The following is a 26,313-nucleotide window of genomic DNA, read 5'->3' as shown; positions in this document are numbered from 1 at the left end:
CGCCAATTAGCACAAATGGTAAGTTCCGACAGTGCCTACAAGTGTGCCTACTGGCCGCTAAATGGCAATACCGGTTTCATATGTATACACCTGGTACACTGTTTTTCTCAAGTCGCCTCGGCCGCTAAATAGAATTTTCTACGAGATAAGAGACTTTATACATCTGCGATCGGCCAGTCCTACGCACTTGTTCCGGCATGAGCTTTCAAGTATCATATGTATCTCAAAGAGTTGATGATTAGCTATTTTAACATACTGTTATAGTTCTACAAAATCATGTCGAAAACAGACCTCCCTGGACAACGACGGGATACTTGAGGAACGCCATGTAATGTAGGGGATATAGTCTTGCTCGATCCTTTGATTAGAGCACGTCACTCTGTTCAATTTTTTACTGAATAAATTCATTTTATTCCAATTCACATTTACCTTTTTATTTCGAAATTACTTACATCGGATTAGTTTTCAGTGTGAGGCACCCACGCAAAGGTGCATACATTAAAGGTTTTTTACCTAATTGTATATCACTTCTAAACAGTATTATTTCAACTTAATTAAACTGAATAAATCCTTGATATTTAGAAAAGGAAAAAACATTGTTTCTTGGTTCCAGTCATTTTTTGCCAGTATGCATTATTTTACTGAATTTATATTCATTGCAATAAATTATTTTTATTAATTGAGATTCATGTTTAAACTGACAATAAGGTCCCATAAAGCAATAAAACATTTGAAAAATCTTTACACTTTAGTTTTAAAAAATTGTGGTTAGAATTAATAAAATTTCGGGTTAAAAACGAACTTACCAGAAATTCTGTGTATTTTAAACAAATTTTTTGTAATTTTCACTAAAACATTCTATATAATATCTAATATCATTTTCTGAAATATTATTTGTACCTAAATAGCTTTTATATACGAATTGAAAAAATATAAGAGTATATCATTATGCTGTTCTTAACTAATTACCTAGACAAACTGATTTTAATTTTTATATTAAGTGATAATAAAAATTGAAAATGACTCAAAATATTATTATTTTAATTTTGCCTAACAATCATAAGTATGTAGTAATAAATGAATAATTTAATAGTAAACATTACTTTAATGAAAGTGAAAGCGTCAAAAGAAAAAAAAATTCGCTGCGGACAGGATTCGAACCTGTGCGGGTAAAACCCAATGGATTTCAAGTCCATCTCCTTAACCGCTCGGACACCGCAGCTGTGTGGAGCGTCTCACTAAAGCTGCACTTCTAGTGCGCGCCGTGCTCGTTTTAATCAATAGAGTTGCGCAACTCCCGTCAGCATCTTTTCAATCAAATAAAGTAGGAGGAATGTAATTCCAACCTCTTTCTTCACTTAAACATGAAAGACGAACATTTTTAACTGAAGGCAATTTTTATTTAAAATTATTCAAACAATATTTAAATTATTATTGATATTATAGTAGTATTGAAGTATTAAATAATACCATGCTTCATAATTATCTGATATTGTATAACATAATTGAATATTATATAAGAATTCAATTACAATTACATGTTTTATGTTAATTAGTTTCTTTTTTTAAATGAAATATTTTTTATTTTATTTATTTAACATATATATCTATTACAACTTTTTATTAATATTAAAATATACGACGCAATGTTAATTCGTCCGAATAAAACTTTTTTCACAAATTTCGAATGGAAATTCCGCATTTATGAATATTTCAAATTATAATTGGTGAAATCATAAATTCTTAAAATTTGCAATTGTTTACCAATTTTCAATTTTCACTTCCTAATTTTCAATTCCCACAGCTTTAAAATTTTTAAAATAATTTGCAATGTTTATGAATCAAGTTTCCTTAAACTTGTAGCTTTTATTTACTTTTCCTACAAAATGAGTAATTTTGTACATACTCTTATCCAATTTAAAAGAGTTACCACTTGAGCATTGTTTACTTGAATACTGTTTATTATGAAATTATAAAATTTTATAAATTTAACTTACTAATTTTCGCTTTTGAATACATTTTAATTTTATATCTGCGAAATTTCATTTACATTCTTGTCGCATTTCACTGAGTTATACTGGTTTCCCGTACAAACGGTTATTGAAATTTCAGTAATGCTTACACAAACCGTAGTGCATGTTCCAACTGTAAAATTAGTAATAATCTAAGGGAAACCTATGTACAGAGTCATTGATTTCGTAGTGAATTTTTACTACTTAAGGCAGCCAGACCTACGTCACTTATTCACAGTAAAATTTTACTTATTAAAATATAGGTAGTAGTATTTAATTGTTTAATTTTAAACACTTAAGAACTGTTACTGTGTTTAATTTTTAAAATAAAATAATTCGGACTTGTAATTCTTTACATTTAATTAAAATGAATGTTTAGAATAATAATATTTCCATTTTTAAATGGTTCAAATTTAGAATGTAATCATACAGTGAGAAGTGGGTTACTAATGAAGTAAGTATTACCTACACGGAGAAAGTTTGTTCATTAAAATTTACACAATTACTTCGGTACTTTTTTTATTATTATTACACCATTAAGCCATTTCCCTTTCGGGGTAGGCGTGAATCACTCGGCAGGGGAAAGGAGTAGTGTGTAGAAGGGATAGAGATTTTTCAGATTGATCCAGAATTCTCGTGCTATTTAAGTAAATTACACGTTCGTTCCGCAACACTACTTTGACCCAGGTTGCTGATCAATCTCTCTAGCAATCACCCCAAGCCCATTAGTAGCCAAGGTCTTTTGTTTCAGGCATCATTCACTCTACTGACACTCTTTTTATTAACTATTTGCCGCCATACTTTCCTGTCCTGGCATACTTCTCTAGCTTCTTTTATGTCCATGCATTTTTTCATGCAGGCTCTCGTGTTTCTGTGACTTCTTATGTCTCTTCTAACTAGGGTCTCATTCACACATTCTAACCATTCTTTCCGCGGTCTACCTCTGGGCACGCTGCCATTTACTTTACCTTGATACGCTTGTTTTGTTAGTCGTTCATTTGGCATTCTCTCAACATGGCCGAACCATCTTAACCGATTTCTCTCCCATGTGTCTACTAGCGTCTCTTCTGCACCACATTCTTTTAGAATTATCTCGTTACTTACTTTGTCCATCAGGGTTTTCCCGCATATTATGCGCTTGAATCTCATGTCAATTGCGTTAATTTTACTTTTATCTTTTTCTTGAGAAGTCCATGTCTCGCTACCGTATAGTACAGTCGTTACAAATATAGAATTATGTATTGCCATTTTAGCTTTATTTGATATATTTTTACTTCTGATAAGGGGACCTACTCTACCAATAACCTTCTTACCTTCATTTATTCGTCTATCTAATTCCTCATCTATCTTCCCGTCCCTAGTAAATAAGCTACCAAGGTATACGAACTTATCAACTTGTTCAATTCTCTCATCATTTAATAAAATATTTCATAGTGTTTTCTCACTCTTTCCTTTGAACACCATAGTTTTTGTTTTATTTGCGTTAATTGTGAGGCCCATGCTCTTCATGCTTGCATCTGGTTTATTCAACATTCTTTGTAAGTCTTCGATAGACTCTGCTATAACAACCTTATCATCTGCGAACGCTAACCCACGTACCCTTACTGTTTCGAGATGCACACCCTCTTCGCACAGTCTATGTGGTATGCACGCGCCACCGTGTTTAAGCATTTCAGCGTTAATACCATCTACCCCGGCAGCCTTACCGTTTTTCAATTTCTTAATTATATCCCTAACCTCAGTGACACAGACTTTTTCAATTGAGTTTTCCATCGCATCGTGTTCAACATCGCAGTTGTGGTGTCCTATAGCTTCATCTCCAAATGTCTCCTAAAATAGTCTCTGAAAGCCTCTAGTATTCGGTCTGCATCATATACCATTTCCCGCCTACTATTTTTCATGTAGACAAATTCTGTACTTTTGTTTCCTTTCATTTTTTTATAAAGTAGTTTCCTGCTGCCTTCAAAGTCGTTTTGTATTTTCATCTCTTCTTCTGCTCTAATTGTATCTTTACGTTCCGTAACTAATTGTTTGAGTATCCTGTTTTCGCGTCTATAATCATTTCTACGTCTAGTTCTTTCCTCATTGCTAAAACCTGCGATGTTCAAAGTTAACTTATACGCTTCTCTTTTTACTTTTTGGGCAGCCTGAATTTCATCATTCCACGACGCATCACCAGAAATTCTTCCTACAACTGCGGTACCACACACTTCGATCGTACATCTAACAAGGATATCCCGTAACATTGTCCAGGCGCCCTCTATATCTTTGTTTTTTATACGGTCCTCCCATGTTGCCCTAGCTATGCTTTCGATTATCTTATTTTGGAAATCTATTCGCACATCCAGTTTCTGTAGGTTCTCAATTTTGATTCGCGATTGTTTTGCTTTCTTGGTTCTCTTTTTTCTCCATCCCCGACCTAAGTTAATTTTTGAGATCAGAAGGTAATGATCAGTATTACATTCAGGACCCCTCATGACTCTTGTATCTTTGACTAACTAAGTTAGTCTTTCATTCGCAACAACAAAGTCAATTATACTGCGGCTATTTCCTTTAGACCAGGTGTACATGTGGATACTTCATACCAATATATCATAAAATAACGCAAACTAATGTAAATTTTTATTAAATGAATGATATAAAGTTTATTTTCGTATGTTATTAACGATTCACTTACATGAAAGTATAGCTTGCAGAATTTTTTTAGAGATTTTAACTTTTATTATGAGAGGAATCACACAACAGAAAGGTAAAATGAGAATCGCTATGGACGTCAACATTGCCAGGGCTAAAGTTTAAAGCCAAGTCCCCCGTACAAACTTTAACACTTTTAAGTTTCGATTAATATTGCAGGACTTCAAAAAATATTCAAAAATATAGATTATTTTTAGATATTTGATTTTATTCCTTAAATTATAACCTAATTTAATTTAATGAGTATACACGTCCCATATAGAAATTCCAATCGGGGTTTAGTATGGGCCTGGATAGATTTCCCTAAATTCTAATCAGGCGCTCGTCGGGAAAAATGGAGACGGCCTGACTTGTTCTGTAACGCTGTTTTAGCCAGGTTCTACCTAGAACTTCTGAGCAGGCCCTAATGAGTGAATTGATGAATTTTTAATTGATATGACAAAAAAGGTATTTAAAAAATAAATATTAATTAATTGCGAGTATTTTGAGTTTAAATAATAATGGCCCTATTTTTAGTAAATACATATATTCAATTTTTAGCATTATATTACAAATAAAATTTCTAACGCTATGAAGTATCGAACACCTACATCTATATTTAAATCTATCGCCTAGCAGTCGGGAGTCTTAATACGCTAAATCTTCGAATTGTTAGTCAATGAAAAAGTCATACTCATAAGCTACACATCAAAAACTGTTGAACTCTCTTTTTCTAATTAAATATTTATTATTATACGACATTATGCACATGTAAAATATACGAACTGTTAACAGGAATATCAATAAAGTAATTTTTAAATAAATAATTTTAATCGATTGAAATTTTTCTTCCTATAATATTTCGTTTTTTCCCGTTGTAGACTACTTTAAAACTTTTTACAATAACAGGAAATATAATTTTTTCTAAACATTTACAATTTTTCATAAGAACGGAATTTTTTTCTTTAAAAAAAAAAAAGAGACTGATAGGGCACCCATCAGTTTTTTTTTAGACTAGATATTCTGATAGAGGCCCCAACCAATTTTTTCTGTGCTAGATATTTCGATAGGGGCCCCAACCAGTTTTTTCTAGACTAGATATTAGGATAGGGACCCCATCGGTACCCAACTTCAAATAAGGAAAGATGGGGAAATTTCTGCACGGGGTACTTGATTTGGAGTAAAATATTGAATACTTAAATGATAAAATTTAGGCAAATTTTTTTCTGAATTATTTCTGGTGGAAGAAACGCTGACAGTTGTTGTGATTTTGTAGAAAGGGTTTCTGGGACCAATAGATAGAACCCCTTTCACCTCGTTTACGTAGCTACTTAGGGAAGAATTTCAATTAGTTGGTGAACGGTCGAACTAAGACAATTGCAGACTCCGCGAATAATGGGGTCGCACTTCCGGGTTTTAACGAATGAACTGCGGATTAATTAGAAGGGAAGCTTCTCCTTCTTATAGTTTTTTAACAAGTTCACGCACACTTGTATGTAGTCTCGTGTCGATATAATTGAGCCATCGCTCTACACTTTAATTATATGTCGTTAAGAGAAACAACTCTCCTGAATTTGCTGCATACGGATAACGATTACACATTGGTATGTTACATTTCAAATTACGCTATATCGTCTGAATTTCACCGCCTCAGATACAGCTGTGAGTACTTTTTACAAAGAGTGTTTCAAGACACGCAGTCGAACCGAAATGGAAAATGGGTCGACGTAATTGACGATAATACGTCTTCTTGTCGTACGACGATGAGGCACTTTGAAGAGTTATAAGTCATAAGTACATCTGATAGAGATACTTTTGTAACTATTCCGGATGTCAAGAAAATGTACTTTCTTCATATCTACAGATTATAAAAAAGGAAAAATTGAATTATGATTGCTTTTATATTTCAACGCTGTTTGGAACAATCGCCCCCCTCCTCCCACCCTTTTTCATTAAAGATCATTACACGAAGCTTGAACCACTCCGGATGCCTTCACAAATATGAACACCATATTCGATTCAATTAAAACGAAATAAATTTACAATTTCAACAAAACAGTTGAATTTTTAGTTTGAATAGACAAATTTTCTATTTAAAAAGATGAGTGTTCAACAAAACAGTCAAAATTTCAACATGCTAATTAAGTTTTAAACAAAATAGTTTAATTTGAAGAAAATAATTAAATTTGAAAAAAATACATGAATTTTCAACTAAAATGATAAAACTCACAAAAAAATGTTTAACAAGGAAGATCACCTTTTAACCAAGTAGTTGAATTTTTCAGAAAAAAGATTAATACTCGATGGAAAATATAAGTAGATATTTTAAGTAAAAACAGATTTTAATTTTTAATCAAAACTAGTCGAATTCAACTAAAAATATGAATTCACGATAAAAGAGTTGCATCTTGAAACCGGAAAGATTCTTCATTCAAAATAGAAAAAAAGATAAAATACGTTTTTTAAACTTTAAACTAAAATACCGAATTCTCTATCAAAAATTTTAATTGTCAACCCAAAAAATGACTTTTCTACAATAAGGTTTAATTTGTAAGGCAAATAGTTCAATTTTTAACAGGAAACGATCAATAAAAAATGGAAAAATTAAATTTGAAATTGAAAATATTAATTTTCGAGAAAAAATTAATTTTCTATCATATAGTTAAATTTTCAACTAAAGCTATGGATTCTTAACTAATGAAATGACTTTTTAACCAGTTATTTCAAAATTCAACAAAGTAGTTAAATTTTCAATGAACAAGATTAATTTTCTAACAAAAAAAGCCGACTTTACAACAAAGTACATAAATCTCCAACTAAAATCTTGAATTTTCAACTTGAAATAATCAATTTATGAACAATAATGCAGTATTTAAATTTACAGTTATTAAAGTTAATTTTCGTACGAAAAATAATTTTCTAGCAAAACAGTTAAACTTTCAATCAAAGAGATGTATCTTCAACTAATAAAAAAGATGTTTGATAAAATAGTTCAACTTTTACCCAGCAGTTACATTTTTTAATCAAAAGGATTAATTTTCGATTCAAAATACACTTTAAAATATTAATTTTTTAAAAGAAAAAAAGAACGATAGTTAACGTAATCTTTTAATCTTTAATCAATGCAATGAATGTCAAACAATATACTGCAAGTTTCAACCAAGTCATTGGCTTATCAAACAAATAAATTCTCAATGAAAAATTTAATAGTTGAAAAAATTAATTTTCAAAAAAGTAGTTGAACCAAGCAGTTGAATTTTCAACCGAAATCGATTAGTTCTCAATGCAAAGTTTAACAGTTTTGTGTTGAACTAAAATCATACATTTTTAGTAAAAAAAAATCTCATTTAGGAAAATTACTGTTTTACTACAAAACACGAATTGTCAACAGAATAGTTAACCAATCAACCCAATAATATAATTTTTAACCAAAAGAGATGAATTTTGATTAAAATACAGAATAGTAGACTTTTGAATTACAAAGAAATAACTTTTAACGAAAAATACTTGAATTTTCTTACTGGATTCTATTAATTCAGTTCGCATGTTAGCTAAAAAACTAGAAAGAATAAGGGAATAGGAGAAAGACTGTGAAGTCTCTATTTAGTTGCTTCACTTGTAAAATAAAATCACTAATTTTAATTCTTCTGAGCATTTAAAAAAATTGTTTTACACCACTATATTTTCCATGTTTGAAGAAACACGAAAATTAGGTGAATTTAAAATGTTGCTGCTTTTACAATTTCGAAGATCACACACGTTTAGGCTTCAGAGCGATCAAAATCTGCAAAAAACTGTCTTTTTAATTGACCCTTTTAATTGACCCTCCTCCTTTTAAATTGAAAGGTGACTTTTCATGTGTCCGCTTGGACGCTAGGAATTCTATAGGACTTCTCGTTCAATCACCAAAGTTCAGCAGCACTTCGCTCGGTTGAACTTTGTTTGGGTGCCATCGTACTAAATGCTATAGGTTATAGTTAAAGAGCTTTTAAGCTACCTTGACCCTTAAACTTATACAAATTCATCATCATTAAATCATCATCAAAATATAAAATAGCTTATAATTCGATGCTGTAAGCGTTGAATTAAGATGCATGTGAAATTGTATCCGATCTTCGAAATGTTTCTGACTCAATGTAATAAGATGTTTTGAAGCTAAAGGCTCAAAATAAACTCGTCTCGTTGAGAAGAGTTATTTTCAGATCCCACCCAGATTTTTGTTTCAGCATAATCAGCGTCCAACCACTAATTTGCATTTTCTCGAAAGGCAATTTCTTCTTCTGCAAACCCTCTTCAAATATCGTTGTCGTACGTCGAAGTTTAGCTTGTCTACTAACAATGTTTTGGGGATTTTGACGCCGTTCGATCGTTCCCAACGGGCCGGTCGGAATGCCCACGCTTTTCGCAAATCATTTTTCACTCTGACAATCTTTTGTCTCATCTTGGGGATCGTGACACCACGTTGGCTGACAGTGACGAATCGAAAGTCTCAAGTCAAACCTTGAGTCATCGACTGCCATACGGATTACGAGAAAGGTACCTTGTAGCTACGTGTAGCGTGTAGACTACAGAATGTGTAGCCTCTACCGTCGGATGCCGGATCAACTCGTGAAAATTATCACTAACGGTAAACTCAATATATATATATATATATATATATGTCATGAAACAATAGTTTATTGTTTAAAATTATTAATAATTAAGTTATTTTCGACCTTTAACATTAGGGTAGCTGTCAAACCTGGGAAAGCTGGAAATTTTCTGAAATTAAAAAAGAAATATATATTTAGAAGAAAAAATTTAATAATTAAATAAGTTGATAAAGAGGAAATGAAATAACTGTTTTAGGGTTCTGTTTATTTTTTTATCAATATTTAAATATCATTTACCCTTAAAATTGTATACTAACTAATTACTGTCACGAGACGGGACACCTCCAACTTTAGTTCGATCATGGGAGTAAAATGACTATGTCACATCTTTCGAGACTGTAGTTAATTATTGAATAAATACTAATAAATGGCATAAAAACATGTTTACAGTATCAGGAATTGAAATGGAGTACAGAAAAAGATGTTTCGGCATCGATATAGATCATCGGATATTGCGCCGGTCTCTTAAAATACATTAAATTTTTAATGATTCTTGTTGTCAGTTTCGACTTTAACGTTAGGCAATAAAAACTTCAGGGTATAAGAATTATTCCTAGTCTCTGTATCGAAATGAAACAGTAGCAATCAAACTTGATTATGAGGAGGAAGAAGCGAATTAGGGCAATAGTAAGACAAGAATGTTGTTTGTTACCATTTCTGTTCAACCTGTATATTGTAAAAGTGGTTCACTAGTCTGGCTAAGAACTTTTCTTGTAAAAGGTTAGATTGAAGAATTGCACCAAATCAATATTCTTTCAAACAGTGGCACATCTTTCTTCTTTGATTGTCAAGATGCATCTATAACATTCGTAGAATCTGCTGTCTACGTAGTTTTCAAAAGTGAATGTTGATCACTTGATCAAAAGACCTGCTTTATGTAACTTCCTAAGTCTGATTGAAGAGACTCAGTCCGAGTGCACTGCACCATCAGAGTCGTAGAACAGGAATGTAAAAAGAAATCACTCTACGCCAGGGAATGCGTGCACGAAACGCCTGTGTCAAAGGTTAAAGAAGGGAACGCAGTGGCGCGAGAAAGAGTGAAATATATCGAATGGAGAGAGTTCAGGGAAGAGAAAGAGTTAAACATTCCAGGTGGAGGGAAGACACTTGAGACGAGCTGCCTGCGGAGTTCGCAGCGAGCTACCACAGAAGCTAACGCATATTAAAGAGGCTCGTAAAATCATAGGCATTCCGCGGAATCTGGTAATATGTCGGCGATGAGCAGGTTCAATGTTGTCTTCCGTACTACGGACAAAGCAGTTCCGTGTGCGCTGGGCAATTTATATTAAGGATGACAGGCGGCCCTTTGAAGATTCCGTAATAGTCGGCGCCGTATGGAAGTATATAGAAGATGGTGAGAACACTCTCATCATTTAGTTGCCATTGCCATTGCGAAAACTGTGATTACCGGATTCTCATAGGTTGAGAGAAGAGCCCAAGGGTTTCCGTATTTCCAATGCATTCATCAAGGATAAGAGGCCCCAGGCGCATTAGAATTGAATTGAATCGTGTCGTGAGCCGAGGTTCTCTTTAACATTTACTGATTTACTTGTCTCTCCTTGTAAAACATCTTGATGTTTGTGTTGACACAAATATCCAAGGATACGAGATTTGCGTTCGTGATACCAATAATTCAAACAATTTTCTACTGGACATACTTTGAATTATTGTTCAGAATTGCACAATTTCTTTTGGGTGTAGAGTTTTTTTGCATACATACAAATAAAGAATTATATATTTATATCGAAGAAAGTGAATGATGTGTATAGTTGCAACGAGATCGTAATGTAATATAACGATCAACCATTGTTCTTAATGCAAACGAAATTAAACTGGAGTCCCTTTTGCGCAGCACTCTGTATCTGTTTTTACAATTAACGACTCGAACGCGCCATTAGTATAAATAACAATAACAGTTTACTCGGGAGCATGGAGTATAGTTGCGGCGATTCCGCGAAGCAGGAGGTTTTATGGTGTCGGAAGAGTAGATGCGAGCGATTAATTTGCACAGACACAAATCACAGGTCCCATGGATCTTCTTTTTAGTTAGTTTTCCCTGCCCGAGAGCGACGTCAAGCAGGAGAACTCCGCAAGGCCCACGTGAATGATTGGTGTGACAGTAAAGTCCTCTAGGACTGCTAATTGTTACTATTCTTGCTATAATTTTTGAACGGGGCATCTTTCGTAGTATTTGAGCGTCATGAAATCTGCAAATTGAGAATGATAAATAAGACTGTTTTTGGTGACACTCATAGTTGAAAGCTTAAGAAGGTTGTTACTGATCTTATGACCTTGAAATCCAAAGACACTTTCCCTTTTTGTCTTTTTTTACTTTTTCACTTGAAAGGCATCCATCCGCTATGTGTCAAAAGTTGCGACGACAAGTGGTCTCTCAGCGATATCAAAGCAAAGGTGAGTTTCGCCAAGTCGAAAGGATCTCGTTGTAATTTGTCGAGTGGACGGGGGAAATCGCTTCATCGTCCACCTGGCGGCTTCGCTAATGAACCAAACTTAACTAAAGGGAACTCGTTCGCGAACCTTATCGGTAGTCGTAACCAGGATCAGCATCGGAGTCCTGACTCGCCACGAAGAGTCGGACTCGTCTCATCTTCGAAGAAGATAGGAGAATCGTGTCGACGAATGGTCGTGTCCTGCAAACAAATTGCGAGATACCACTCGGACTCATGGTAGCTTGTTACCGATCTTCTCCCCTCTTTACCTTCTCTTGTCTCTTTTTTCCACCTTCGACCAGAGCTCTTGAGTTCGATTTCTCTTCCTTCCACGCCTCTTCCATTTTATTTCTTTTTCCTCACTCGCGATTCTTTCGATTTTTAACTAGAGGTTATTAAAGCTCTTAATGATGCTAGTTAGGTTTACAATTTGATAATATAAAGTTTAAGTTTACATTTCTATAGTTGACATTTTTTACGTAGAAATGCACTTTTCAAATAGTAATCCTGTAGAAATATAAATAGACTAACATACATTTTTTTAACTATTTAAAAATTGCAAAATCAAGCTGCTATTCATCAGAATTGAGATACAGATGAAGTAGAAAAAAAATTGATTTGATATGCAAGTTAGAGTAAGGGATTCTAAAATATTAATTAAAAACATTATTAAATTTTTCAACTTGAGAAATCCGACAGATAATTCATTTGAATTAAACAGAAAAACAAATAACGAAATCTGAAGTTGATTCAAGCTTTCGAATCCGTTAGTTACAATTTATATCCGGTTGGCTTTTTGATGTGAGAATATTTCATTGAAAAATATAGTCTGCACACCAGAGTGTACCAACTGCCACTTCCATATCTCGGTTGCCATGCGGTATAGTGTTTTATGGTTTTGCACCTGATAGTACACAAATTTAACTTAGTTTGCGAAAAAATCTGAACATATTTGTTTTCGGGATTGCGCTCATATATGAAATGGAATGGGAATGGAAGAATGGCCTCCTTAAAACAGTTTCAATTCGAATCTAAATTAAAGAATTGTAATTCCCCCTCCTCCTCCTCCTTATTATTATAAATGAGAAAGAGGAGATTTGACATAGAGAAAAAAGTAAAAATTGAAACTTGTAATATTTTCTTCATCCATTGCAAAAAGGAGTTTTTTTAAAAAATATAATATCAGAATTCAAAGAAAAATTTGCGTTTCAATTAAATCACATTGTTCAATATTTCTGTTTCACAAGATTGTCCCCAAGTCTGAATTCCCTCCACCACAAAATAAAACACCTTTTCCCCATTAAGGTATATACAGACATATCTGCTCCATATTACATTTGAGTGCAATGAATATATTATTTACAGTAACCAAGTACCCTACAAACCAATTACACAAAGAATCACTATATATACCGTTTGAAGTCATCGGAATGATTTATTTCCTACAAAAGAAAGAGGCGCATAAAAGTTTCGCCTCGTACACATCGGCTCACGCGCTTCGCGCGATCGATTCTTCGGAATCGGGAGTCAATCGATCGACAAAATCGTTTGAGCGATGGCAAGACTTCGATTGGAATGTTGAACCCTAGAAAACGGGAGATGGAAGAAGGGACTGAAGACAGAAACTGGAAGGGGCATATGATGCAGTCCTTACGCGCGTGTCGCGAAAGAATGGCTCTCCTAGACTAAAAACGAAACAGCGACAAGGAATGCAACGTTGCAGAACACCTTGCTCGAACGCTGGTGATCAGATCGGTGTGCATAGCCGCATAGCAGAGCGTGCCCAAGATATGGCAACGTCGCGCTGATAATTGTCGTACATCCCAACAGTGTCGCCCGACGTTACGATTGTAGAGTATCGTGTTACTCTTCTTCAACTACCGATGTAATGTTCACCACTCTTTCCCGCTGTGGGCTAATGGAAAAAAGTCCTTGACTTAATAATTGGTAGAAAAACTGCCAAAAAATGGCTGTAATCGTTCCTTATTTGCAACGAGAGCAAGGGACATGTTTATCGTAATATCTCTGAAATATTTTCTTATGGATAAACTTATTGAAGGTTTTCTTAGTTTTACTCACAACGAGGACAATTGCACAAAAAAGCAATGTCTATATGTTGCGTATATGTAAAGGTCAAAAACGCAATTAAAACGTCCTCTGTGCGGTTAAATAATGTCTGAGAAACGCACAATCCTAAGAGGGATCTTCCCTCTATACAATGTCCCAAAGATACAATGTCCCAAAGATATTTATAGAAGGGCTTTAAAACTTTGGACGATTTCAGAACTTTATTTGGCCTGACACAGACAGTTTTTTAAACGTTCCAATGACGTACATCATTTTTATTGAGTTTCAGTATCTACTTTGATGCAGGAATAGATCTTTGGCGCCAAAGTTCAATGAAATGCAAATAAAAATTTTTTCATCATAAGTATAAACGTTAACAATGGATCTGAATCTAAATCGATAGATAATTGAAAGAATAGTGGAATTAATTAAATTGGATTTTATCGGATGTTTCATCTAAAAAATGGGATTCATCCAAACGTTCAATTGAATAATGACGTAAATTACAGTTTGTGTATTAATGCAAACAATTATAGTTGTCATTAAAACACTGGATGTAATAAAAAAATTACAAATTATTTCCAGAAGAAGTTTAGTGGATTGAAAGTAAGTTATATTAAAAAATATCATGAACCCATCAGTAGTTTGAAAGAAGGATTGGCGCATGTATGTACCAGAGCTTTGTCGACCAAGGTACCGAACGCTTTTTTTCTTTTTGTACACACAACGTAAGTCGACATTTGATAAAAATGCCGTAGTATGCCATATTATATTCAATATTATCTAATTTCGAATTATGACATTGATGTTCTTTAATCCTGTATTACAAAGGTCTTCCTGCGTGATCAATATAAGAATAGATCACAATTTGAAATAGTTTAAATCTAATTATAGTGTCATATCTTTATGTCACATATCATGGCTCTCTTCGTTGGAGTATAATTTGTCTGCATTAGGGAAAGCGAAGATCTGAAGAAGATAATTCTGATTTTTAACCTTGCCTGGATAATCTTTCGCCTTACATTCGCTCCAATTTTATTCCATTTTTATAATGATTCGCAGCTATCAGTTTCTCTTTGCTAAGTGGTATTAAATATGTTCAAATTCGTTTACAATAGTCAAATCTATTTCGGAGGAGATTTTTAAGTAACAACAATGTGTTGTTCGTGTTTTATGTTGCTGATTCTACACGTTTACTGAAATTTTTTCATTTCAGCTTGACGCAGTAGACGATATCAGAATTGTTCGGTGAAACTTTCGCCAAAATATGTTTAACTTTAACCGTTGTAAGACTCACGTGCGACAAAATTTAACTTTTGTTTTTTCTGTGTTGCTTTAAATTTGATGTCCCAATTTATAGCTCGCATGTACTCATACTTTGACATTTTCCCATTGCTGCTAAGAACGTAGCAGACTATAGCTTTTATTCCACCGTAAGATAAACTTTCGTCAAATAGCATGCAAACTTTAACAGCGGGAAATTTTACATGCAACAAAATTTAACTTTAGTTTTTTCTGTGACCGCATCCGTTATACCGAGGAACATTCGACAAAAGGTATGTTTCGTATTATAAAATAAAGGCGTAAGTGCAATAATTGCTTATTTCCCTGTTTGTAGATAAAATCGTGATGTAGCCCAAGTAACAATGCTTCGACTTGAATTCGACTTGGTTATGTCTTGAGTTCATCTCCAAGATATCGATCTTTGGCTGCGTCTCAAAACTAAGTCGAGACATAGGTCTTCGTCTTACTTTTATAGCCACGACAGGTAAAACGGCGTTCACTTGTCTCAAGTCGAGCCTTGTCTTGGCTGAGACGAGGTTTACTTATCTCAAGGCGAGCCTTATCTTGACTGAGATGGTCCGCGTAAATATGCATCAATACGAAACTTTTTCGGCTCATAAATGAGATTAAAATTGATGAATGAAAAATTTGTAATTATTAAATTAGTTATTTTTAATCAAAGAATTCCGAAATTTTGGGTTTCACCGACTATAACCCTTAAAAATTGCCTTAAAAAAATAAAAATTCTAACTTTCTAGATCTAGAAGGATCTCCTAAGCCATTAGAAATATGTAAAAACAAACATTTTCGCTATCGTCGTCAAACAAGTATAATACAAATGAAAATCCGTCAATAAGTTGATTAAATATATATATATATCCCGTTCGTGTTGGAGTCATAAGAATTCGGCTTAAGAGACAAATTTATGTCTTCAAGACGTAGAAAATAGAGGAAGGTAGGAAGGTCACATGTATTGTGACGCCCATGTCAAAGATACATACAATTGCTATAGAAAAATTGTGACTGGGGAGGGTAAAGTTGCCAGAAAATACATGACGTAATACTTTAACGTCCCCCTATATGTAGAGAATAAGGTATTTTGGTAATGGGTATATAATTAGGAGATTGGTATGCTAATTTTATCACGTGTTGGCTTAAAATTTGAGTTGGAAGTCGAGTCCTGTATTAAAAGTATAAGAGCTCGGGTTTTGAAGATACGACTACGACCACTTTTAGTATCTCTTATCAAGTCAGATCCGATATGACGGCCAATAAATCGAGCTACCTACCGCAGAGTATCCTTAGTGCAACCCGTGCTACCACATGCACCATTATGGTCCCATTACAGAGTTTTACTTATTTATTGAATCTTTGCTATAACAGAGCGTAACTAATTACTATAATTATTATAATGGGACGTTCACACATACGGGAATCGAAATGCCATTAAATTGTATAGATATCGAGATTTAAGATAAATTCGGAGTTCCCTGTACAATCTACAAGCAGAAATATCACCTGGCATAAACAATTTTTCAAAGGATTTAAATGTACAGTTTACGCAGCAAATTGTATTATAAGACGTCACGACTTAACAAATGTTCCATATATTTTTTCGCCTCTTTATTTTTAAACTAAGTAAAATATCACTGTGCTAATTGAGGTCTGGCAGTCTGGTCCATTCGGATTTGCTTCGTTTTTCATGCTTATTAATATTACTTTGTAATAACTTTTGAAATGGATATTAAAAACTTTATTGCAAATATAAATCATTTTTTTGACAACGAGAAATATTTTTTCGAAAAATTGTATTTTTAAATATTTTTCTCGTGAACGATGCAAGACATCATAAAAGAGTAAACAGTGTCTGTTAAGGAACTGTTAAAACGATTAAAGTTTTTTGTTATAATTTTGGTCACATCTATCATTGTTTCTAAGAAAAATTAAAAAATTTCATTTTCTGAGAAAAAAATTCTCTTGAAAATTAAGTATCAATTCATATGACAAATTTTGAGCAAAACAAAGGTGAGAATTTTTACAAAATCTTCTTTGATTATTATCAAAAACCTCAAAAATCTTAGCGAAATCAAAAGTTATAAATGTGTAGAGAAAAGATTTATACGTTTTGGGAATTTACCCTAAAATGTCTGATAATCATAACTTTACACAATTATTTTTTTCATAAAACGGCGAAATACGTATCGTCATATTTACTTTGAAACACAGCATATTGAGAGATCTGCATGACTTGAGATGAATTTGGTCAACAGTTTTTTTTTTATTCGCAAGAAATGAAAGAATATATTAAAAAATATAAATAAATTCTAAATTTAATTGCTTCTTTTTATAGAAAATGTCGACCTACCGAAAGAATGACAAAAATGAAAGAAACGACGAAATGACACGCGTCGAGTCTCGATCAAGGTGTGGACATTCGTATTATGCATCTGGTCTTTTATGGAAAATAGTTTGTATACTCATCCTGAGTGAGCAAACGGCCAGACTGTAGGTAACAAGGACGTATGCTAATGAGGACTTATGAAGTCGCCGCATACGGGGTCTGATGAGACATCGACAACGAGATAATGAGAGATGATGGCCGTCATTAATGATATTTGTCATACTTTCTTGGTGATTGAAAATCTAAAGCATCACGTAATTCGCAATCTACTATGTATAAACAGGTTTCACAACGAAATTATGTTCTGAATAATGATTAATTTGAGCAAATTATTAATATTCTTATACATATATGTATAACGATCTAAAAGAGAAAAATAACTCAAGCTCTAAAGGATTATCCATAAACTACGTTGCCAGTTTGAGAGGAGAGGAGGTCGCGTCATAAACTGCGGTTGGTACACAGCAAAAAAAGTACTTAATTTAAGTCGAAAATTCGGCTTATTTTAAGGTGCCATAAAAAGAAGCATACGCCATCTGAAATTAAGAATTACATCTGAACACTAAATTAAGGGAATATAGATTCCTGAAATTCAGGTCGGGACTATTTGAAATTCAGGGAGGCATGACCTGAAATTCAGGTATGCTCGCTCTTCAATTAAGAATATATGTATACTGAAAGCTAGTGTAACCTTAAGTTAATACACTATCCTAACTGGAATTAAGGGTAATATTCCAACTAAGAACCAGGAATTTCTCACGCCCTACCGGTACTCATCAGCTGTTCTTATATAATAGTTATTCGTTTTAGAAAATATACAATTTGGGTTCAACCTTGTAAGAAAATACAGGAAAAGTAGGAAAAATGGAAAAAACGGTATATTGGGGGCAGGTGCGGTCCAAAATCTTCAGACAATTGCGTTCCGTAATGTATTGAAAGGGCGCTCACGTTGCAAAGTAATCCGTTTTGTAATAATGTTATTATTTTTATGGGTTTAATAATCCAACTATTGGCTGACAACTGGAACTGATTTTGCTCCAGCACTTTTTTAAATCCGTGAAACGAAACCTTCACGAATTATGGAGACAGTATCATAGCCGACACTGACCAACTCGACATGGAGTATTGGAGTAGGATGCGACTAAAATAAATGGCCACGAGCTGTATAGTAGCGCAAGCGTTCTGTAAAGTCATGCAAAGTAGTACGAACCTGAAATTCAGGAAAGGTGTATTCCTTTATTTTAGGCGACGAAAGCCTTTCATGTTATTTCAGGTTGCCTTCAACTTACTTTCAGAACTGAATATTAAAATTTAGGAGGATACTTTACATTGTTCCAGTAGAAAAATGCTGATTTCTTATTTGAGATAAGTTAGCGCTTTATTTAAGATAGTTTGCACACTTAAATTCAGGTAATTCCTTAATTCAAGTCAAATCTGAAATTAAGTCGAATATAACTTTAAATTTATTTTAACTGTGTAACAGGGTAACAACGGTATAGTTTAATAATAACTTAATGAGTTTCAAATCACTTGCATATTTTAAACTTTACACTTTTCCCCTATTCCCCTCCTTTCCCTTTTTTTGAGAATATTCTCCTTTTTTCGGCTGTTTTTAAGAAACTTCCTCCCCCCCTTTTTATCGTTCTTTGCTCAATTTCAAACTGAATTAATAGTCACTAATAAGAAAATCCAACTTTTTGGTTCGGAATTTACATCATTTGGTCCAAAAGTCGACCATTTGGTTGAAACTGTAACTAATTTGTTGAAAATGCAACTATTTTGTTAACAAGTTTTTTTTGTCACAAATTTAACTACTTAGAGGGAAGTTGAAATACTTGATTAAAAAAGTCTTTTTTTACTTGAATATTGATCTCTTTGGTTGAAAATTTAACTACTGCAGTATTAAAAAAAATTGACTTCTTGTTTAAAAAACATGTTTTGTGCTGAATGGTCAACTCTTTTGTTCATATCAATTTCAGGTGTTATTCACTCTACTGACACTCTTTTTATAAACTAATTGTCGCCACACTTTTTTGTCATATCGTCTCTCTAGCTTTCTTTAAGTTTGAGCATTTATCGATGCAAGCTCTTGTGTTTCTATGGCTTCTTATGATTCTTCGAATTACTGTCTCATTTACACATTTTAACTATTCTAACCGCGGTCTACCTCTGGATACACTGTCATTTACTTTATCTTCGTTCCTATTTCATTCTCTCAACATGCACAATTTCAAAGAATTTCATTCACATATGTCTACCAGTGTCTCTTCTACTACACATTCTTTGAGGATTATCGCATTACTTACTTTGTCCATCAGTGTTTAGGCGTTTTGAACTATCTGGCTGAAAATCATCTTTCTTTACAATTCAACTATTTGGTTACAAATTAAACCTTTTCTTGAATTAAGATTAAACTATTTAATAGAAAATGATATTTTTGATAAAGAATTTTATTTTCGGGCTGGAAATTCATTCTCCTAATTTTATTTTTAAAAATCACCCTCTTTCCACGGTTTGAGAGAAATTGAGCTACATTAATTTTAGTGGGGGGGGGGGGCGATAAAAATAGCCCGAAATTGGGAGCGTAGTTTATGGACGGCCGCTAACGAGATTATAATATAATTTTATTGATTTGAGCAATTTTAATATTTTCAAGATTACAGAGGAAAGAATGAGAAATTTAAGTAGGTTCTAATTAGAGCTTAAGAAAAGTGATCCTTCAATTATAGATATGATCTTTAAGAATATATTCGTAGAGCTTTCATGTTTCAAACCATAAATAAAACCCGAGGTAGTTTAGCTATAAAAATCCTTCGACCTCAATTTTCATGGTCAGCCCGAATTTCCACGCTCGAAAAAATACAAGTTCCATTCAGACAGGAGATAGTCCCGTAACAAAATAGGCGCCATGGAATTTTCCGATTTTCTCCGGATCAGTGACATCTTTCATGTTCTCTTAAAAAACTGTATTTCGAAATTCATATTTAATATAAAAACAGATCGATTAGAGACATACATTTGTTAATGAATCTTCAAAATGACAATCTTGGAAGAAATATAAGAATTAATTTGCTATTGTAAATTGTTTACTTCGCAGAGATATTTGGATGATTGATTACGAGGAATGTTTTGAAATAATGTGATACTAAGATATTTAAAATAAAGTAGCAGGTTTAGCCAATTAAATTAGTTATCTCCTGCGCCGTTCAAATTTCTTGAAGGAATGTGGCGAAATGCTTGTCCGACAGCGGACTTTTCCAACTTCCAACTGGAAAACGTCCATAAATCTGATCAGCGTGTCTCATAATTCTCGACCATCTGCGATTTGCTTTAATAGTAACGATCGGTAAACGAGAGTCACGATCGGGAACCTGCGAGGGTAATAAAATTGCATACTGATGCAGGTGCGCGAGCAGGCACTTTAGTTAACGTCCATTGATATAAGTCCAAAGAAACCAAGAAGAGCGATCAGGACCGGCCTGCTGAAGCACGCGTGCAATACCTCGAGTCAACCTCTCCTAATCTTTTTAATTTAAAGCTTAATTTTTCGGATTCCGTACAATCCTACATCCTCCCACCCTTAAAACTAAATCAGAAAGTTCACTCTTCAAATATACTTTGCATCCAAGAGAAAGAATGTGCATTAATCACTGCAGAAACTTCTCCATATTTCCCTATTTGATGTGGGGTTCTGATGGGGCTCCTACCAGAATTTCTAGAATAGTTAAAACTCATGGTGGCCCTATCAGGCTATAGTGGATAATTATAGAATTTCAATAAGTAAGGCAAATCTATCAGTCTATTAAAATTAATACAATTACTCTATTATAAGTACTGAAATTTCTGTACGAATAGGTAGATTCTTTGGTATGAATTAGAGTAGAAGCACTTGGAATCAGAGAGTTTTTTCAAATAAAATTTTTATATTTTCTAATGCTTTACTTAGAAGCGCATCTGGAAAGTTTCATTTCGCATGTTTAAGTTCTAATCATTCAAATGAACGAAAATTTTCACTGATGATTTTGTAAGACAGAAAAGTGCTACAATGTTTGTACCTTTACTTCGGAAATAATATATCATTAAATCAAGATTATAATGCATGTTTTAAATTGTATTTGGAACAACGCTTATAGAAAAAAATAGAATTGGGGGTAAATATTTCGTTCATTTGAACATTCAGAACTTCAAGTATGCGGGATCTTTAAATTTCAAATAATCCTATACAGGGTGTCCCGCGAGAACTGTAGTTAATTTTGTGGGGGGGGGGGGGCTCGTGCACACAAACATAAGCAAAAAAGTCCCCTCATTTTTTTGTCAGATGCTTATTATGCGCGCAATAGAGGGTACAAGTTATATGTACGTGTGAGCATGTGTGGCTACAAACTTTTGTTAATATGAGATTGCTGCAACAAACAAGAACAATGCAATATGTTTAGAAAAATTTATATAAAAGAAAATTATAAAAACATTAATGAGAAAGGCAAAAAAATACAAAAATTACAACTACAAAAAATGTGTTAGTTTAAACAATTAAACTTTATATTTACGTCACTTTTCTACTAAAAATTGCACCCAAGGAACACACCTTAATTTAAGAGGATGTAATAATGATTTTTTTTATTGTAATAGAACATTTTTTAATTACAATACAAGATTATTAAATTTTAACAAGTGCAATATCACACACATGCTCACACGTACATAAAACTTGTACCCTCTGTTGTGCCCAGAAAAAGCATTGTACCAAAAAACTTTTAGGCAGTTTTTTGCTTATTTTTTGTATGCCCCCCCCCCCCCAAATTAACTACAGTTCTCGCAGGACACCCTGTATAATAATTTTTTTTATAGTTGCCTTAATTTTTCGGATTTTCAAAACTGCTTCACTGTTAATTTTTCATCAAATTTCTCTTTGAGCTTTTTCCGTTGTACACGAATTTTGATTTTAAAAATCTTTGATATTTTAAAACGCGCTTATTCCTAACTTCGTTCTGGAAGAATTGTTATTTAAAATTATTGAATTCTAAACGCGTTTCTGTTGCAGGTATTCAAACTCAAGATTGTTTCTATTTCTTTGAGAATGTTGATGTTTATTATTGGCTTTGGGGTTAGGTAAATCGAAATAACTATGATTTTTCAACATTTTTCAATTTTTAATACAGTGTGAATAAGTAATTAGCAGCAATTTTCTAACCCTTATCTTGATGCTTTGATTAAATTTATGTCACAGAAAAATGTTTGAAGAGCAATTTAAGAATACCTAAAGTACAATGTTTTGATCATTTTGTATTTCACAAGAGTTAGATTTTGGGCAAAAATGTTAATTTGACATGAATAACTTATAATGGGAATAGAAAATTCAGCATATGCAGTTTGACTACAAAAATTAAAAAAGATTTAAGATTAAAACTTTCTTAAATGAAAAACTAAAGAAAGGGAGTTTCATTAAAATGTACATTCACATTTACATAAGCAACACAAAATTAAAATAAAGAACATCATAGAATTTTACAATTGCGATATTAATCAAAGAATGGCACTTTTAATGGTGATTTAATGGTGATGTAATTTTTATAGATTCAATCAGATTTACTGATCAGGGCCACAATTGTGTGCCTAAACGTCTAAAGAAATTTAATTAGCATCTTGAACGAAATTTACCACCGAGGATCAATAATACAATCCCCTGGCGACTATTGGTTTTAATTTTAACCCTTAAATAATTTAAAATCTTTGACTTTCAAATGCTTGCGAGCTTCCAATTTTGAACGTAACAACATTATTAATGTAATTGCGCAACTGTGAATGTTTCACGTATAAATGTAAAAATTGTCGATGTTTAAAACATTTACATTTTACTTTTAGCTTTTAGATTATTCAACTTTGAGCGATTTAGATAAAAATGTATAGCTTCAAATGATTATATGTTTGCAATCATTTGTAACCACGTGCGCAATTTAACTGTATACTACTACTTGAAAGTGCGTGACCTGAAGGGAAAAAATGATATTAATTTTAATGAAGTAATTAAAATCAATTTCTGCAATTAAGAAAATTTTCGAAAGTTGACACATTATGCGAATAACGTACAGGGAGTAAAAAACGTGGCGATTTCGAAAACAGGCACGGTAAACTGTTACAGCTTGAAAAATACGTTTCTTTCCGAAGTATATAACGTGTTCAATCTCAATGTTTTGCTCGGAGGCCGCAATCGATTAATATTGAACGATACCGGTCGCGCGAGGCTATCACAAAGACTGTTAACCTAACTTTTCCCGCATAGTTATGAGATTTTCTTGCAAAGATCACTGGTGCGCGCGACTGCCGGAGAATTTTTTTCAAAGCCAATGGCATCGCATTGCCCCCGATGCAAGTGCATCGAGGACGCGTCAATGTAGCAAGGACTTATTATTAATTTAAAGTAAAGCCTTTCCACGTACGTACACACAACACGACCGTGAAAGAAATTGCCGATCCGGTCGTCGTAGATCGATTCAATCGGAAAATTTATTGCAACCTGCGGAATCTATTGCTGCTCGGCTCGATTCACCATCACCGTTTTCTAAAGTATGTGATCAAAAAGTTGCAAACGCCCTTAAAGGTCTGATGCACTCCCTTAAGGATTTACGGAGAGGGCCGGAATTTTTATTTTAGAAGTGAGGTTTAGATGAGATGCTGAAAGAAAGCTTGTATTAACTATATAAGGTTCCATTTCTAAAGAGCACCTACACTTGAAAAAAATACTTCAATCCAAAGACATGCATTTCTTTAATTTTATTTCTTTGAGCCAAGAAAACCGTTCATTCAATTGTACTGAATGCTGTTTAAAGGCAATAAATTCAGGTATTGATTCAAAGAAATAATTTTATTGGGCGTCATCACTTTGAAACAAATAAATATTTCTTGGCCTGACAATGTCAGATAATTAACTCAAAGAATCGATATATTGGAACTAAAAACCTAGTTTTCTAGAATCGCGATTACGCATCTAAGGAAATATTGAAAAATTTATACTATTTTAAATAAGTTATAATTTATCAATACGTGAATGAAGCATTTTGGTTTCTTTGAATTGGAAAAATATTGAGATAACTAAAACCATATTAAATGAATGAAACAGATATATCTTCCACATAAGGGTGTTAGTATTGTTATTCCAATAGAACATGTCATTATTTGAATGAAGTAATTTTTTAACTTTAGTAATTATTTATTTACTAGGAGGATGTGTTTCTTTTGATAAATAAAATTAAGTGATATTCAATAAACATTTCCTTCAAGTAAAGAAACAAACTGTCTACCATTACGGAATTTTCCGTAATACTAGCTCTAGCGATATACTTGACCATTTAGTTGCATGGAAAATTTCGTAATTCTAGTCAGTCCCGTAAAGAAATATATTTTTGTTGTTTTGTTTGTATTTTTGTTAAGTTAAATTTTTTTAATATAATTTTTTATAATATTAAAAGGAAAAGTTAAAAATATAATTTTTTGAAATCTATTTTTGAAGAAAGCATGAAATTAATTGGTAAGAAACTATCAAAAACATATAAAGTGAAATTTTATTTCACGCACCAGGAAAAAAGTTACAAATGTTTGAAAATAATAATATAACAATAATAATAATAATAATCGTTCCTAATCAGGTTTTTTAAGACCTCGTTCTTAAGTCCTTCACAAATGACCTAAATTCAAAGAATTCGGGGCGAATGACTACAACTGAAATACATTTTAAATAAATTTAAAAAACGTTGTACATTGACCAGTAGGGTTAAAAAGATATAAGTACAGTGATTTTTTAGTACTTATATAGTTGTATAGTCAATGTGGACTAAGTAATGTAAAAATAAAATATAGTGTTATATTCATATACGTTACAGCTAATTCTTGTTTAAAAAGATCTGCGCACAAATCTGGGGGAAATGCAAAGAGCGAGCGCTTAGCGCGAGGTAAATGAATGATCGAGCGCGAAGCGCGATAACCAGCAGTCGGACGCCCTAGGCGCGCTTAAACTTGGGAGCCGCGCGTTCAACGAGCAATGAGAAGGTGTTAGCGCAGCGGGCAGACTTTTTTTATATGCTGTTAAACTCTAATTCAAAAGAATGATGAGTAGACTTATAATTAATTTATTTTAGTGCAAGAAAAAATATGATTTCTTTCGATTAGGGGTAGCTTAACAACCCTTGACCAAGACGTTCTACACAAAATTGCACAATTGTTTTCTTTCACCTATAAAATCATTTTAGCAGCCAGTAATTTATTTATACCTTTTTTTATTTGACTTGTCCTTATATATTTGATGAAAGTTTTTCATTCCATAATTCGTATTAGCCAAAAAATAATTAAAGCCCCTCAATGATTTTTATTGGAATTCTCTCCTCGCCATAACTAGAAAGAGGACATGCGGATAAACTATCCCGCGAGTAATTAATTATGTAATTGAACCAATCGAAGATTAAAGGGCACGAGGATATTGAAATCCGTGCAAAAGGGAAGCGATGAATACGCGTTTGATAAAATGAGTCGACAAAGGGTTGGGAGAGAAACATGGCGAGAGAAATCCCAATAGAGAGGGGTAAAAGGGGTGAAGGGTAAAGGGAAAAAAGAGGGGTAAAGAGTTGCTCGTGGTTTGGAATGCTTTGAAAGGCCGCGAGCGATTCTTGGCTAGAGCTCTGCTGGCCGCGAGATGCTGAGGACCTGGACCATCTTGAAAGAAGAAAGATGGTAAAAAAAAGGAAGATCTTAAAGAAGGGAGAGAGAGAGAGAGAAATTTAATG

The 26,313-nt window shown here is 33.3% G+C and overlaps 1 protein-coding gene and 1 non-coding gene across 3 annotated transcripts in view; one reads left to right on the top strand and one right to left on the bottom strand.

Moving 5' to 3' along the window:
- The window catches only part of LOC117180305 (protein vestigial), a 194,851-nt gene that overhangs the window by 72,122 nt on the left and 96,416 nt on the right, over nucleotides 1-26,313 (top strand). The gene's annotated exons all lie outside the window — the stretch shown is intronic.
- Nucleotides 1,141-1,222, bottom strand: Trnas-uga. Its single transcript has one exon. It is a non-coding gene; the product is annotated as a tRNA-Ser (tRNA).

Source organism: Belonocnema kinseyi, chromosome 9, assembly GCF_010883055.1.
Source record: "Belonocnema kinseyi isolate 2016_QV_RU_SX_M_011 chromosome 9, B_treatae_v1, whole genome shotgun sequence".
NCBI lineage: Eukaryota > Metazoa > Arthropoda > Insecta > Hymenoptera > Cynipidae > Belonocnema > Belonocnema kinseyi.
The sequence above is the reverse complement of the archived record's forward strand: the minus strand, read 5'-3'. Positions and strand labels throughout refer to the sequence as shown.